General features: G+C 40.2%; 1 protein-coding gene across 1 annotated transcript in view; it reads left to right on the forward strand.

The window, feature by feature from the left end:
- MYOF (myoferlin) overlaps nucleotides 1-18,282 on the forward strand; it is a 586,741-nt gene that overhangs the window by 83,999 nt on the left and 484,460 nt on the right. The window lies entirely within an intron of this gene.

Genomic DNA, 18,282 nt, shown 5'->3' on the forward strand with positions numbered 1-18,282 from the left:
GCGAGCGGCTTGGAGTCATCCTTCCCAAGGCACACTAGACCTCTTTCTGTCATTGCGAAGGGAGGCAGGGACCCCCGCGGGTCGTGTGATCTCTTAGGGCGGCCAGTCGGGAGGTTAGGGGAGTGTGCATTTATTTCTCCGTGTGGCGCCGCATTCAGCACCTCTAGGACACCCTGAAGACCTTGCCAAGCACTGTGCCTCTCTTTGAAGGATCGTGGGTTTTTCCTCTGTTTTCTGTCGTTGCCACTTATCCAAGGAGAGTAGAATTTTACTGGTTTTAGGTTTAAAAAAAAAAAAAAAGATTAGCACGTAACCATACGGGAAACGTATCTATAAGACTGGGGCAGAACCCATTTATATGTTTTTTGTAACCGTAGGCATTCATTATTGATCTTCATTGTCTGTATTTCTGTCTGTCCATCTCTCTCTTTTCCTTCCTCATTTGCTTCGTCCTCCCTCCCTCCCTTCCTTCCTGTTGTCAACCAAGTCATCCTAATTTGGTTAGAAATAAAATTCCAATAATCTGATGTAAATGCACCTGGTAAGATCAAAGATTTATGTCATTTGGCCCTAGGATTCACTAATACCCTCTTTATGTTTACGTAATCCTTTTTTCATCTCTTTGCTTGCTTCAAATGTGAGAAGAGAGTCTCTGGGCAAGGATGAACCTGTCTAAACTGTTTTAGGTCCAAGTTCAAGCAGGTTACTAAACAAGAGAATGAGGTTTGCCTTTACTTAGATATTTGCACAAAGGGATCCACAGCTGAACAATATTGGACTTGAAATCAGGAGTCCTGGGTTTTGGCTCTGATTCTGTCACTGAGTGTGTGACCTCGGACAATCACCACCGTGCTACCTGAAGCCAGCCTTGGTTACTTCATTTAATTGACAGAGATAAAGTATTTCCCTTTCTACTTTGCAGAGTTGTTGTGCAACTAAAGTGCAATGATGTGGGCAACAGCACCAAGTCACCCGAAAAGCACTTTACTGGGAAAGCAAGGTGTATTTTTAAGTAGGGAAAACATATAATTTATCCTTCAAACTGGGTTTTTTTTTTTTTTAGAGTAAAAAGGGGAGCTCGTTTAAAAATTATGCAGGGCAGTAGGCATAAACTGGTACTGCCCTAGGCAAACTGGGGCAAATGGCCATCTGAATTCTAACTTAATTAACATATACTTTTGCCTTGTTCTTAAAAAGAATTTAAGGCTGCTTGCAAAAATATGTGCACCTGATTTTATTGGTGGTCGTAAAGGTGTTTTGGTGGGGATATTGTAGGGAGGGGTGGTGAGGGTGGTAGCTCATGGCTATGAAGGAAGAACCAAGAAGCTCCTCCAAACATCTAGAAATCAAGTGCAATTTCACAGTTGCATTCTGAGATTTAGATGTGCAGAGCATCTGAAGAGCCCATGAGATGTTGTGATTTATAAGAAATATATATTTGGCCACATTCAGATAAGCAAAATATATTTCTCACATATATTTGATCTTCCACCTGGGTTCCTGGCTCATAGCTCTGAAAATCCTTGGAATTTCCTGAGCAGTAAGAGCAATGGGAACATGTTTTGTTATAATATTTGGTTTCTTGTCCTCAGGTCCTGGAATGGCTTCTGAGCCTTAGAGGTGAAACAGATGTCTTGTTATTCATAACAAGCTTCTTTCCACCACAGCTGAGTTTAAGTTAAATGGGTGACTTTTCAAAAGCACCTAAGGATGGGGGCTCATTGCCAGGGTAACCAAACCCGGGATTAGAGGGTTGGCACTTTCGGTCTCACCCTCCACTCTCCACTCTCCACTCTCCACTCCGGGGTGGGGGGAGGGGCTAGGGGCTGGAGATTGAGTTCAATCAGCAATGGCCAGTGATTTAATCAATCATGCCTATGTAATGAAGCCTTCATAAAAAACCCAAAAGGAGGGTTTCGGAGAGCTTCTGGGTTGGTGAACATGTGGAGGTGCTGGGAGAGTGGTGTGGCCGGAGAGGGCATGGAAACTCAGCATTCTTTCCCTATACCTTGCCTTATACATCTATTCTATCTGGTTGTTCCTGGTTATATCTTTTCATAACAAACTGGTGATCTAATAAGCAAAATGCTTCTCTTGGTTCTGTGAACTGCTCTAGCAAATTAATCAAACCCGCAGAGGGGGTCGTGGGAACCTCTGATTTATAGCCAGTTGGTCAGAGGTACAGGTAACAACCTGGACTTGCAACTAGCATCTGAAGCCCAGGGAGGGAGACCTTGGAACCTCCAGTTTATAGCAGGTTGGTCAGAAGCACAGGTGATAACGTGGGCTTGTGACTGGCATTTAAAGGCACGGGGGCAGTCGTGTAGGACTGAGTCTTTAACCTGTGGGATTTACCTGTGCTATCTCCAGGTAACTACTGTTAGAATTAAGTCGAATTGTAGGACACCAAGCTGGTGTCCAGAGAACTGTTGTTGGTGTTGGGGGAACCTCCACCCCACCATGGTGGAATTGGGTCCAGGAACACTTTTAATCTCCCTCTGGAAGTGATGAAGATGCTGGTTAGGAAGTGAAAGGAAGAAAGAATTGGATGAGTTGATCAAGAAGTACCTTAACTACTTCACTTTGATCACCATCCTCAAAAAGGGAAAAGAGAAAGAGAAGAAAATAGGTACCATACCAGTGTTGACTAAGGTGACAAAAGGGTAATGGAATGATTTTGGTCTTGGAGTTTATTCATTTAACTTCCTTTCCCTCTGCTGCTGACCTTGATATATGAATGATATCAGTTACAGTCATTCTTGTTTGCTAAACAAACAAGAGCCATGCAAACTTAAAAAGCTACTGGTAAGAAAAGTATAGATCAGACTAGAAGTAAGAAGACATGGCTCTGTTGCAGCCCCACCCAGCAGAGGCTTGGAGTGGTTAAGTTCTTCTTTGAACATTGTTATTTCAAGGCTCTGGTGACACATTGAGCTGATGAGAGATGGATTTCCCCTATAATATGAAGAGTGGGGCAGAAATCCTTACTGTTGGGGAGACCAGCTCAGCCCATTGCAGTGGTCTAGGTGAGATTTTGACCTCAAGGCAGAGGAGGCAGGGAGGAAAGGTAGATTCTGAGTTAGCTAAGAGATGGAATGGACAGAATAAGTTGACTAGATGTGAAAGAGCATTGCTTCTGTATGCAAAATCATGCAGTGTTCCAACTGAAATTCTTCTGTTCGAAGGAATTCAATCCTCCAGTGAAAACAGGAGCTCTCGACATGATGCCAGCTAGCCACGGTGGTGGTGGCACCCCTATAGTTTTGGTGTCAAGAAGAAAGAAGACGAAAGTAGAAGAGAGGTGGGCTCTAGCTGTCCCATTAACAAGTGAGAGTCCACAGTCCTCATAATCCCAGTGGTGGCGAAAAGAGACCTTCAGCAACTGCAGGAGTTCAACTCCTGAATTCCACTATGGTTTGAATGTCAGGGATGTTCTTAAGTGAGACATTTGTAAATCAGGAGCTCTTTTCCTGGTATGTCTACCTGCTGCATACCAGGCTGGTATCTCGGTACTGATTTGAAAGACTGCACATTTTTCCTCCAAAAACGTTAGTTTCTTATTCTTTTAACTAATGCAACTTATGATTTGGAAAATGGCAGTTTGTTCCAAGGAGTGAGGTTCAGTGTTTTTGTTTTGGGGAAAATGAGTACTGTGGAACATAAGATCATAATTCTAAATGCCTTGGTAAATGAAAGAGAGAACAAGCAAAAGAGAGGTGTTTTAGTAGAAATGTAGGATAGTACATCAGAGAGGCAAAATACACTGTTTCAATAGATGATAAAGAACTGACTCTGGAAATATACCAGGAAGAAAAATGCCAGGGTTGGTTCCTCAAAAAAATTAAACATAGAGTTATCTTACAAGCCAGCAATTTCACTTCTGGGTATATACTCAGAAGAATTGAAAGCAAGGAATTGAACAGATATTTGTACACCAATGTTCATAACAGCATTATTCACAATAGCCAAAAGATGGAAACAACCCACAGACCCATCAATGGATGAATGGATAAAGAAAATGTGGTATATACATGCAATGGAATACTATTCAGGCTTAAAAAAGGAATGAAATTCTGACAGATACTACATGGATGAAACTTGAAAACATGCTAAGTGAAATAAGCCAAACCTAGAAGGGAAAATACTGTATGATTCCATTTATATGAGGGACCTAGAATAGTCAAATTTATAGAGACAGAAAATAGAATGGTAGTTGCCAGGAGCTGAGGGGAGGAGGGAAAGAGGGATTATTGTTTAATGGGTACAGAGTGTCAGTTTGGGATGATGAAAAGAGTCCTGTGATGGATCGTGGTGATTGTTGTACAGCAATGTGAATTCATCTAATGCCACTGAACTGCACACTTAAAAATGGCTAAAATGGTAAATTTTATGTTATATATATTTACCACTATTTTAAAAAGTTAAAAATATGCCAGGGAAAACCCTTCTGAGGGTATTCAGTAGACAGCTAAAAAAACCAGCAATGTAAATCCAAAGTTGAAGTAAACCCGGGTCTGCATACAAACTGAGGCATACAAGATATTTTCCCCAGCACTGGCCATACCCTCTCAAGTTCTGGCTCATAATTATACAGAGGTAATGACTCATTAAAAAAAAAAAAAAGGAAATAATAAGAGGAAGAGAGGTAGCATGGTATTGCATATTCCAGGCTTCTGAAACTTTTCCATCCAAGTATCCCTCACAGCTAAGACGTGGGAACTTGGAACTCTAATTTCTGGAGACAGAATTTAAAGCCCCAGAAATGGGAAGTGTCTTTGAAGTTCTGTGTCCCATCTTCAAAATTTATGCCAAGTTTCTATTCTATTCCCTAATATATTTATGTTTATCTTAGTATCATTTTTTCATGTAACTCATTCAACTAATGTTTCAGTGCCTACCCCTGACCGTTCACAATTCCTAGCAGGGGTAGAGTGGGGGACAAAAGAAGCGAGGCTGCATTCCTCCTAGGGATGCAGTGGGGGGTGATGGAGGAGTGAAAAAGGATGCCAGCATGACCCAGAATCAGGCAAAACCTATGCCCAGCTGTGTGAGTTTTGTTTGGCTTCCTGCTCCCTCCCCGTTGGACACACTGGCCAGGGAGTCAGAACAGTGCTCTGTGTGGTTGTGCGAGTCTGGACGCATGCGCTGGGCTCTCTTCATCTCCGTTTCCTCTGCTCAGAAGTCACGGGGCTGGATCCCCAAGCCGTCACTGTTGGGCAGAGGGGAGCCCTGCAGGCCTTAACATGGCCGGGACTTTCTCCAGCCATCCCTTGCTTTACTACTCTCTGTTCCCACTCTCTCTGTTCCCACGCTGCAAAGGATAGCTCCCATATAAATGATTTCTGGGGCTCCAGGGAACCTGTTTCCTCCTGAGGGAACTTGCTTTCTGTTTACGGATTATCTGAGAGTGAGGATGTCTGAACTTTAAACTTGGCTGTATATGATTAAAGTACAGCATAATCCACTTTACTCCCAAGTTTGTTATCATTTGGGATTTGGATTCCACCCAGCTCTCTTAAATAATTACTCTGAATGCTCAAAATACACCAAGCGCTATTAAATGCATCATTACATTTACTCTCAGGTGAACTTTATCAGACAGTTTAGCAGAATAACTAAAAGCAGGGCTCTGGAGTCAGACTGCCTGGCTACCCTCCTGGCTGCCTCCCTTACCAGCTGTGTGACTTCAGACACGTGACTTAGCCGCCTCCCTCTGAGCCACTGTTTTCACGTCTAAAGAAAGGGATAGTAATAGTATCCAGCTGCTATGAGAATGAAATGAGATAATAACATGTAGAACACCAGAGAGCAAGCACTTTTTTAAAAAGGTGAGCATATTATTACCCTCATTTTACAGAAGAGAAAATTGAGGCTCAGAGATGTTAAACAACTTGCCAAAGTCACGCTGATAGGGAAGGGCAGAGGTAGAGTTGGAACCCAGGACCATCAGAATTTGAAGTCCATGATCCAGACGATGATTACTCATCCAGAAGACAATTACCAGGATTGCTGGCTTCCAAGAGGACCTCATTAGAGCACAGTTTCTTTCACTTTATATCCTGGCTTTGACCTTAAGGCCATTACTGTGGCAACATTCCATGACTACATTCTACACTACAGTGATGCTCTGTGGCTTGTCTCTGTAGCTTATGGTGTCTCCCTAGCATCTTAACTTTCCCAATAATGGGATTTAATGGGAAAGGAGAAATAGAGCAGACAGCAAGAGAGTGGAGGGAAAATAATAGAGTCCCTCAGACAGGCAGAGGATTCAGGAAGGGACTGAAATCAGGTCTGTGTTACTTGTGGGGACCTATTCACTTTGCAAATTGCCTATGAACAACCCCTCACCCCTGCCCTGAGGGTTCTAGCTAAGACCCCAGCTTTGGACAACAGAAGTGAGTTAGGAAGAGAGCAGAGCTGTGGACACTGGCGTGTGATAATGAGATTATCATTATGGATGAGATAATAGGTTGGCTTTGGTTAATATTATTATAAAAATTGCTTTGCTTCAGAGCATTTTAATTTTTAATAATATGAGTCCTCAAGGGAGGGAGAATTAGGCAAAGGGTCAGACATCAGGGACTTCCAATATTAAACCATAAAGCATTATTTACTTTACAGACAAACAGACGTATGGACACACACACAGAGTTCTTGGCAAGTACAACCTTACGGAGGCCAGCACTGGTTTTCTGGAGCATTAGCAGTTTCTCCCTCAGTGGTGGTAAGGATGGGAAGCACCCAAGAAGTTCCACTTTTACACAAATCCAGGTATATTTGTTTAACCTTTCTGCTTGTTTCATATGTACATTTTAAATTATAAAACTAGGTTTTGAAATTTCATGCAATATTTAATGCATGATAACATTTTTGATAGTACAAAAGGGTACACAATGAATAATAAAAACTTTTCTCTCTTCCCTCAATCCCACTTCTCAGAGGCAATCACTGTAAACTATTTATGTTTGTAACTCTTCTAGTGATTGCCTTTATACTCTTCTTAGGTCTCTTAGGTCTTATACATTCTTAGGTCTCTGGTTACTGATTTATTAACTTTAGATGGTTTCTTTTATTCTGCTTTGGAAGATGAAGAATTTTAGTGTATTTTACCACCTCCTACTTTTCCTTGTTCCTGTCATATCTTTTCGATCAACTGGTGTCTGGCTAAGTTGGCATCTGCCGAGGTGGGGACATATTTCACTTTAGGATAATAATGGTTGCCCTTTGTCAAACCTGTATTCTTGCCAGGCAGGCAATGCGCTATCAATTTATATATGGTAATTTAATTAATCTTCAGACCCATGCTACTCAAGAGGCACTACCCCCATTTTACAGATACGTAAAGTTAGGTTTTGGCTAGTTATGTTTCTTGCTCAGAGTCCTATAGTTAATGACTGTTGGAGTTAGACTTAGCCTCGACTCTCTAACACCCAAGCCCACTTTCTTTTTAAAAATATTTATTTATTTATTTGGCTGCGCCAGGTCTTAGTTGTGGTACTCGGGATCTTCCTTGTGGCATGCGGGATCTTTAGTTGCGGCATCCAGGATCTAGTTCCCTGACCAGGGATCGAACCTGGGCCCCCTGCATTGGGAGCGTGGAGTCTTAACCCCTGGACCACCAGGGAAGTCCCCCAAGCCCACTTTCTTAACCATTACTGCCCTAGAATAACAAATGCCTTAAGGCCAGTCTAGTTCTGCCAAGGTGAATAGTTCCTTCATTATGCAAGTTAAGTATGTATACGTGTGTGTGCGTGTGCACATGTTCATGTGTATCCATATTTATAATGTAGAAATAAAATATATGACAATGCTATATTAAAGAATGGGAGAGGAAAAATAGAAGGTTATAAGGTTATTCATATAGAGATACCTTTGTTATTTTGTGGGTGACAGTCAATTATCTTTTAAAGGTAATAAAAAGGAGGAGAAAAATGTTTATATATACTCAGATATTTACCATTTCTGGCACTCTTCATTCCTTTGTGAAGATCTAAGTTTCTATATGATATCATTTTCCTTTAGCCTGAGGAACTTTTAAAAACATTTCTTGTGGAAGAGATTCTGGGAACAAGATGGTGGAGTAGGAAGATACAGAGCTTACCTCCTCTCATGGGCACACCAAAATTACTACCATTTACAGAGCAACTGTTGATGAGAAAGACCGGCATCTAACAGAAAAAGATTTTCTACGACTAAAGATATAAAGAAGGAACCACAACAGATGGGTAGGAGGGGCGGAGTCGTGGTATAGTCATGACTCCTACCCCCGATGGGCACCCACAAAGGGGAGGATAATTAAAATTACAGAGGTTCTCCCCAAGGAGCAAGGTGTCTGAACCCCACATTGGGATCCTCAGCCCAGGGGTCCTGTACTGGGAAGAAAAGCCCCTAGTAGGTTTGGCTTTGAAGGCCAGCAGGGCTTACTTTTGGGAGACTCAGAGAACTGTGGGAAATAGACTCCACTCCTAGAGGGGGCATACAAAATCTCACATACTCCAAGACCCAGGAAGGAAGTAGTAATTTGAAAGGAGCCTGGGTGAGACCCACCTGCTGATCTTGGAGAGTCTCCCAGAGAAGCAGAAGGCAACTGAAGCTCACCCTGGGGACACAGACACTGGTGGCAGCAATTCTTGGGAGCTCATTCTACCACTTGGACACTGGTGCTGAATTACAAGAAAAAAACTGCAAAACCCACAAACATGTGGAGGCTAAACAATATGCTACTAAACAACCAGTGGATCACTGAAGAAATTAGAGAAGAAATTAAAAAATACCTGGAGAAAATGAAAATGAAAACACAACAATCCAAAATCTGTGGGATGCAGCAAAAGTAGTTCTAACAGGGAAGTTTATAGTAATACAAGCCTACCTCAGGAAACAAGAAAAATCTCGAGCAACCTAACCTTACACCTAAAGGAACTAGAAAAAGAAAAACAAACAAAACTCAAAGTTAGTAGAAGGAAATGAATCATAAAGATCAGAGCAAAAATAAATGAAACAGAGATTAAAAAGCAATAGAAAATATCAATGAAGCTAAGAGCTGGTTCCTTGAAAAGATAAACAAAATCGATAAATCTTCAGCCAGACTCATCAAGAAAAAAAAGATAGAGGGCCCAAATCAATAAGTCAGAAATGAAAAAGGAGAAGTTATAACTGATACCACAGAAATAAGAAGATCAAAAGTGGTTACTGCAAACAATTATTTGACAATAAAGTGAATAACTAGGAAAAATAGACAAGTTCCTAGGAATCTCCCAAGACTGAACCAAGAAGAAATAGAAAATATGAACAGACCAATTACCAACAGTGAAATTGAGTCAGTGATTTAAAAAACAACTCCCGGGACTTCCCTGCTGGTGCAGTGGTTAAAAATCCACCTGCCAATGCAGGGGACACGGGTTTGATACCTCGTCTGTGAAGACCCCACATGCCGCAGAGCAGCTAAGCTCATGCGCCACAACTACTGAGCCTGTGCTCTAGAGCCCATGAGCCATAACTACTGAGCCTACATGCCGCAACTACTGAAGCCTGCGTGCCCAGAGCCCATGCTCCGCAACAAGAGAAGCCACCGCAATGAGAAGCCCGCGCACCGTAATGAAGAGCAGCCCCCACTCACTGCAACTAGAGAAAGCCCACATGCAGCAACAAAGACCCAACGCAGCCAAAAAATAAATTAATTTTAAAAAAATTAAAAAAAAAAAACTCCCGATAAACAAAAGTCCAAGAAAAGATGGCATCACAAGTGAATTCCAGGACTTCCCTGTTGGTCCAGTGGTAAAGAACCTGCCTTCCAATGCAGGGGACACAGATTTGATCCCTGGTCGGGGAACTAAGATCCCACATGCCATGGGGCAACTAAGCCCGCACACCACAACTACTGAGCTTGTGCACCTCAATGAGAGAGCCCGCGTGCCACAAACTACAGAGCCCATGCACTCTGGACACCACGTGCCACAACTACAGAGCCCACGCGCCCTGGAGCCCACATGCCACAACTAGAGAGAGAAAACCCACACTCCAAAACTAGAGAGAAGCCTGTGCACTGCAATGAAGAGCCCCCGTGCCTCAACGAAGATCCCATGTGCTGCTACTAAGACCTGATGCAGCCAAAAGATAAATAAAGAAATAAAGAAAAAAGAATCAAGTGAATTCTACCAAACATTTAGAGAAGAGTTAACATCTATCCTTCTCAAACTATTCCAAAAAATTGCAGAGGAAAGAACGCTTCTGAACTATTCTACTAAGCCACCATCACCCTAATACCAAAACCAGACAATGATATCACACAAAAAATATTACAGACCAATATCACTGATGAACATAGATGCAAAAATCCTCAACAAAATATCAGCAAACGGAATTCAACAATACATTAATAGGATTGTACACCATGATCAAGTGGGATTTATCCCAGGGTTGCCAGGATAGGTCAGTATCCACAAGTCAATCAGTGTGATACACCACATTAACAAATTGAAGCATAAAAATCATATGATCATCTCAATAGATGCAGAAAAAATCTTTTGAAAAACTTCGACATCAATTTATGATAAAATCTCAACAAGGTGGGTATAAAGGGAACATACCTCAACATAATAAAGATCATATATGATAAGCCCACAGCTAATATACTCAACGGTGAAAAGCTGAAAGCATTTCCTCTAAGATCAGGAACAAGATAAGGATGCCCACCCTCACCACTTTTAATCAACACAGTATTGGAAATCCTAGCCACAGCAATCAGGCAAGAAAAATCCATATTGGAAAAGAAGGAATAAAACTGTCACCATTTACCAATTACATTCTACTATACATCGAAATCCTAAATATGGCACTAAAAAACTACTAGAGCTCATCAATGAATTCGGTAAAGTTGCAGGATGCAAAATTAATATAAAGAAATCCATTGAATTTCTATACACTAACAGTGAATTATCACAAAGAGAAATTAAGAGAATGACCCCATTTACCATCACATTAAAAAGAATGAAATACCTAGGAATAAATCTAACTAAGTAGGTAAAAGACCAGTATTCAGAAAATTATAAGACACTGATGAAAGAAATTGAGGATGACAGAAACAGATGGAAAGATACACTGTGTTCATGGATTGGAAGAATTTATATTGTTGAAATGACCACATGACCTAAGGCAATCTACCAGTTCAATGCAATCTCTATCAAAATATCAATGGCATTTTTCACAGAGCTAGAACAAATAATTTTAAAATTTGTATGGAACTGCAAAAGACCCTGAAGCAACAGCAAATCAATCTTGAGAAAGAAGAACAAAGCTAGAGATATCATGGTTCCTGACTTAAGACTATACTACAAAACTACAGTAATCAAAACGGCATGATACTGGCACAAAAACAGACAAATAAATCAATGAAACAGAATAGAGAGCCCAGAAATAAACCTATGCATTTATGGTCAATTAATCTATGACAAAGGTGGCAAGAATATATAATGGAGAAAAGACAGTCTCTTCAATAGTGGTGCTCAGAAAACTGGACAGTTACATGTAAAAGAATGAAATTGGAACATTTTCTCATGCCATATACAAAAATAAACTCAAAATGGATTAAAGACCTAAATGTAAGACCAAAACCCATAAAACTCCTAGAAGAAAAGATAGGCAGAACACTCTTTGACTTAAATCATAGCAATATATTTTTGGATCCGTCTCCTAAGGCAAAGGAAACAAAAGAAAAAATAAACAAATGGGACCTAATTAAACTTAAATCTTTTGCACAGCAAAGGAAACCATCAACAAAACAGAAAGAAAGAAAAAAAACCCTACTGAATGGGAGAAAATATTTGTAAATGATATGACTGACAAGGGGTTAATATCCAAAATACATAAACAGCTCATACAACTAAATTAAAAAACAAACAAACAAAAAATGCAACCCCATTAAAAATTGGAGAGGCATTTCTTCTTTCTCTCCTGAGAAAGACTCTTATGCTTTGCTCTATGCCAGCATCTAAATGCCTATAACTTAAAGCTGGGGCATTTGCAGGACTTACCTCATTTGTTTCCCTCCTTCAGAGATTACAGTCCTGTGAAGCCTGTTGTTCATTATCTAAAGTATATGTTTTGAATATTTTGTCCATATTTATCGATATTTTATTTATGGCAGGGTATAATATCAATTAGTTTATCACAGATTGCAGTCGAAGTCCTCTATCCTCAGAGTTTTGATCTAATAAAATGAAGGTCTGTTTGGTGATAGTTGTACTGAAAGCTTAGAAATTGAGATAGTCTTATCAAGCTGCAAGGCCACTTTGGGTTTGGTCCCATGCAGATATACAGTTACCAGCAACCCCTTGAGTCTTCAGCCAATAAACCAACCAAGTCTCTCACACCTTCTGAAATCCATCAACTTCTTCCTTTCACTATCCTTTCTTATTGGTTGTTTAGTGTAGGTTCAACTACTTGCTTAATGCCATGTTCTTACTTGTGGAGACTCTTTTTTAATGTTATTAGTTATCATAATTATTTTTGTTAAGTAATATTTTATTGAAGTATAACAATCATACAGAAAAAAATGCACAAATCATAAGTGTACAGCTCAAAGAATGATCACAGATTTAATGTGCCCATGGAATAATACCCAAATCAAGAAATATAACCAGTTTTCCAAAAGTCTCCCTTGTGCCTCCTCCCCATCAGTACACCCCTTCCAAAGATAACTAATATCCAGACTTTTAAAACTATTCATTAGTTTTGCTTGTTTTTAAACTTCATATGATTGTAATTATACTGTATGCACTTGTTTCTGTGTGGCTTCTCACTCAATATCATGTTTGTGAAATTTATCCTTCTTAGTGTATAGTGTTAGTTTTAGTTTGTTCATTCTGTATGACATTATATTTTTTGAATATATCATGCATAATTATCAATATTGACTATTATAAGGGGCACTGCCGTATTTAGAACTATAGTATCTCTTGCCCATTTAACATATTTCCTTTGCAAAACCCTGGAGAGATTACGGGACCCTAGTTTCAAAAAGTGTTATCATACTTTGTTTATACTGAACTTTAAAACTCAAATTCCTATTAATTCACAAATATCTATCAGTTGTGAACTATCTGCCAGTACCAGGCTAGATACCAGGGGACCTTTGAGGATTTCACCATCTAGTGAGAAGAAGTAGACATATAAATAGATAAGCACAATATACTGTAGTAACATGTTAGAGAGAGCCATAATTATGACTTAGTTAAAATTACTTTAAATGATATATATTTTTTAAACATTCAATTTTCACAAAAGGCTTCAGCCTGTATTAGTGGACCAATGTTCTGGAATTCCCAGAGGTGTCTTTACATTTAATTTAGACAGATTTAGAAAGATTAAAGAGAGTCATTCTTTTCAAAGGGTCTCAGTGTTCAGTCAGTTGAGATGATCCTGTTATGCATCAAAGCCAGTGTCATTCCCATAGGCTTTCCTTCCTCCGTGTTCTCCTTAAATGACCTCAGCCCTTTTCATTTCTCACTTATGTCCTCTCTCAACCAGCTCATCTATCCCCTGGCTTTAATTACCATTTGTATCTGTCCATGACCCCTAAATCTTTAACCCTACTCCAGTCCTCTCTCTGAGCCCATATTTAACTACCCTGGTATTTAACTACCTTTCAGGTACCTCCGTTGGCATATCAGTTCAACAGGTTCCTATCTTCATGGTTCTCCTCTACCTCTCTTTCCCATTCCAGTGGAGCCACGGTTATTCACTCAGTCTGGGAGCCATTTGAGACTCTTTCTCCTGCTTTACCCTCCACATCCAATCAATCAGTAATGCTTGTTAATTATACCTTGTACTATATCTTGAATTTGTCCACTATCTTTATTCCCATGGCCACTATGCTGATTTAAGCTCTTGCCATCTCTTTCTGGATTATTGCATTGCCTCCTCCCAGATCATCCTGACTTCAGTCTTGTTCTTCATACTAATCCATCTTCCATGCAATAATTTAGAATGCAAATCTTATCATATTACTTCCTAGAGTAAAAATCGTCAGTGAGACTCTATTACCCATAGTAGAGCTTCCTAAAAGATGTGTGCTGCAATGAATTAAGATATGCCAAGTGTGGCTAACATTGGTCCAGGTGTGTGGCCAGCCAACCACAAGCAGCCTCAGTCTTTTGCCCTGGTGTCCATATGTGTATTCATTTTCCATGTATGTCACGAGTGGAATGGTAAGGAAGGACTGGCTACAACTTTAGGTTCAAACTACAGACACTTGCTAAGTTCTCCAGTCTCAAATCCAGCACTCACCACCTCACATCTTATTATCTGATCAGTGCCATTTCCTGCCACATGCCAAGCTTTTCATGCCTATATCATTGCACAGAGGGTAAGTTCATCCATCAACTTGGGATGAACCTCTCCCTCTCTCTAGCTGGCAAATGTCTGCACATCTTTTAAACTGTAATTCAAGCTTCTTCTTGGGTAGCCTTCTCTGAGTTTCCAGGATGGAATTGGCCATTTCAGCCTTTGTGCTTCCACTATAACTCCTAATCTACCCTATTATGGGATCATCACACTGAAGAGCATCTTTTGGTTAATATGTTTATCTCCCTTGCTAGTCTGAGGCTTTTCATCTTTGCTTCCCTAGTGCTTGGCATGAAGGAGGCCTAAGAAAAGATTAGGTGAACCAAATGCAATGTAATAATTTACATCAGTCAGGATGGGCTAGGTTATGATGCTACAACAAATGACTTAACACAGTAAAGTTTAGTTTCCAGTCATGCTGTAATCATTCAGATTGATGGATGTTCCATATGTAAACTCCTATGTGTGTATAGTATATAAATATATATAACATATATATTTAAATTATAATATAATGCACATAATATAAAATTTAGCATTTTAACCAAAGTGCACAATTCAGTGGCATTAAATGTATTCACAATGTTGTGAAACCATCACTACTATCTAATTCCAGAAATTTTCGTCACCCCAAATGGAAATCCCACACCCATTTAGCAGTCACTCTCCATTCCCTACCCCCTCAACTCCCACTGCAGCACCTTGCAATCACAATCTGCTTTCTTCATTTGCCTATTTTCTGTGTATTTCATATAACTGGAATCATATAATATGTGGCCTTTTGTGTCTGGTTTCTTTCATTTAGCATGTTTTCAATTTTCACTTACGTTGTAGCATATATCAGTGCTTCATTTCTATTTATGGCTGAATAACATCCCATTATTGTGTATACCACATTTTGTTTATCTTTCATCAATTGTGGACACTTGGGTTGTTTCTAGCTTTGGCAATTGTAAGTATAGCTGCTATGAACATTCATGTACGAGTTTTGTTTAAACACCTGTTTTCAATTCTTTGGGGTCTATACCTAGGAGCAGAATTGCTGGGTCATATGGAAATTCTACGTTCAGTTTATTGGGAAACTGTTTTCCATAGCATTTACACCATTTTACATTTTTTTCCCAGCAATATTTGAGGGTTCCAATTTTTCACATTTTCATAAACCTTTGTTATTTTCCATTATTATTATTGTTGTTGTTGTTGTTGTTGTTATCGCTGCCTTACATTGTCTTAACACATTCGCATCACTCTGCTCGTATTTTATTGGCCAAAGCAAGTCACATGATCATACCTAGTTTCAAGACGGGGTGGGAGGTGCAGTCCTACCATGTGCCAGACACAGGAACACTGGGTGTTTGTGAATATCTCTAATGATGTCACAGAGCTAATATCAAGAGAAATGAGAGATTAGCTCAAAACAGACCCATCATCTCTCTGCAAGTTCATGTGCACAAATCAGGCCAGTAACTCTTACTTAAATATTATAAAGTTTCCAGAAAGAAGATGAACAGAGAATTGCTGAGAGTGGTATAGATGTGAGTTAAAAGAAGAGGAGGGGAGAATAAAAGCCAGAAGGAAAGAAGAACAGAAACAAATAAAAAATTTCTAAAGAAAAATTCCTAATTCTGTTAATTAATTATAAATACATTTTGTTTCTTTGGAAAAAAAATAGACCTCTTCTTTTTAGTACAATATAGTGTAGCAAAATACCACCCAAACTCTGGTAATTTAACTTTCGTACTGGAGTTGATTCAACTCTCAGCGGCTTTACAAGTAACTGCTGCAGTACATTTTGTTAAATAAAATAACAAAACAATCATTTTCTGATGAAGCTACAAAATCAGCCTGAAAAATGTAGAAATAAAAATCCGCATGGAAGGATTTTCCTGAAAAAGAGCACTTCCTGTCAGCCAGCTTCTCCTGTCACCCAGCAACCGCTCCTTTGGAGTTCCCTCTAATGGGGTAATTTCAGCCGGCAGCTGGTGCAAACTTGAAATGATCCAGTTTGTTTTCCTGCTCCCTGATGTGTAGAGGTCATTGCTGATTATAATGTGGTTGCTATTCAGTACTATCTAGAGTGTGATAACATGGCAGAATTGCCTCGAAATGCTCTTTTTTTTAATCTTCACATTGACTCTGCATATACAGTTGGGTCACACTAGATGCACATTTCAAAGCCTAAGGATATTTACATTTGAAAAATAAGAGTGACCAGCATGGGTGGTGGGGGGTGGGGGGTGGGGGATAAGCATTGCACTTTGTCTAGTTTGTAGCTGTTCAATCAATAAACATTCATTATTCAAACTGCCTGGGTTTGAATCTCAGCTCCACCACTAACAGTGTGTCCTTAGGCATGCTTATTAACCTCTCTAGGATGTACTTGAATCATCTCTAAAATGGGGCTAATAGTAATATTTACCACATAGACGTGTGAAGATTAAATGAGCTCAAACATGTAAAGTGCTTAGAAAGATGTCTGGTACACAGTAGCCCTGTGTAAGCAAAAGGCTTTGATTGTTTTGGGATCGTGTTCCATCTTGACAAATCACTTTTATTCTTCCACCCCTCCCTGACTGGGTTAGGCACCCCTGCCATGTGTCTCTCTGGCATGCAGTACTTCCTGATGGTTAAACAGCAATAAAACGGAATTATAATTTAATTTTGTGTTTAATTACCTGTGTCCCCCAATAGCTGGAAGCTCTAGGTAGGTAGACATCCGGTCCATATCTTGCACCACTGCATCCCCATGCATTGGATGACTTACCTGTTGTGCTTTGAGCAAGGTAGTGTGAGGATACAAAAGTTGCCAGCCTAACCTACTGGGGAACAAGGAGAGGGCAACAGCTGGCTGAGATTTACCAGGACTTTGCAGGGACTCAGAAGAAAACTGCCAAGTCACAGGCATGCATTTTGAGCAGGAAATAATCTTAATTTGAGGCTTTGTAACATTGCTGCTTGGGCACGAAGCAGCTACCGACTGGCCCACTGGAAAACAAAGGCACACAATTCATTATCTTGTCTTTGAACCCTTTCTTGCAAGTAATGGGATTCACTTGAATTAGCTTCAGAAAGCCCTGGTGGGGGAGGAGGGAATATATGTAAGGATATACTTGGTGTGTCTCAGAACCCAAGGGCAGGAATGCAGCTGAGTCCCCTGCAGGACTCCCATCAGGAGCTAAGGCACCCTCTGATCCCTCTCTCTTTCTGGAGCTAGATGGTTCCTCAACACTGGATCTCCCTGCCCACCTGCTTCTTCTCTTTCTTCACGTCTCTGTTCAGCTCCTGTGGTTATGTGCCCCTCAGTTCCAGCTGCACCCTGAGACTAACTAGCAGCTCCTTAGCTGCCAAACTTAATTTTCAAGGGAGAATATGATTGGTTCAAATTGAGCCAGATGTCTCCCTGTATCTGATTTATAGTTGCCCAGGATCATCTATCACAAATAAAGTTGCCAGGAGTCTACTTTCATGGTTGAGCAGTTCACTGGGAACGGGTTCACTGAGAAATGGGCAGATACTCCAGTAGGCTTCTGTTAAAACAATGTCATTCAAAGTAGTCTGCAATGTTCTACAAGGTTGGGTAAGGGAAATAACATTATAGAGTACAGAGGACATCTTAGCTAACCAGAAACCACTGGCTTTCGGTAGCTTTTGAAAATTGTCCCTTTAATGGCATTAAAAATATATAAACAAAACTTCTTTTGGATGGGACTTCGTTCAAAATGAACTACACAGTTCTCTGAAAACAAGAGGACACATGCTCCTCCCTTTGCCTGGAACTTTCTTCCCTCCTTATACATTGAACTAATCCCTAATCTCTACCCATCTTTGAGATCTCCCTTTTACGTATTCCCCAGGTGGAGAACATGTTCTGGTTTTTTTCCCCCAGGGAATTTATTTGGCCAGACCGGGGAGGGGGAGAGCCCTACATCTACAAGAAGGTGT

This window comes from Eubalaena glacialis, chromosome 1 (genome assembly GCF_028564815.1).
Source record: "Eubalaena glacialis isolate mEubGla1 chromosome 1, mEubGla1.1.hap2.+ XY, whole genome shotgun sequence".
NCBI lineage: Eukaryota > Metazoa > Chordata > Mammalia > Artiodactyla > Balaenidae > Eubalaena > Eubalaena glacialis.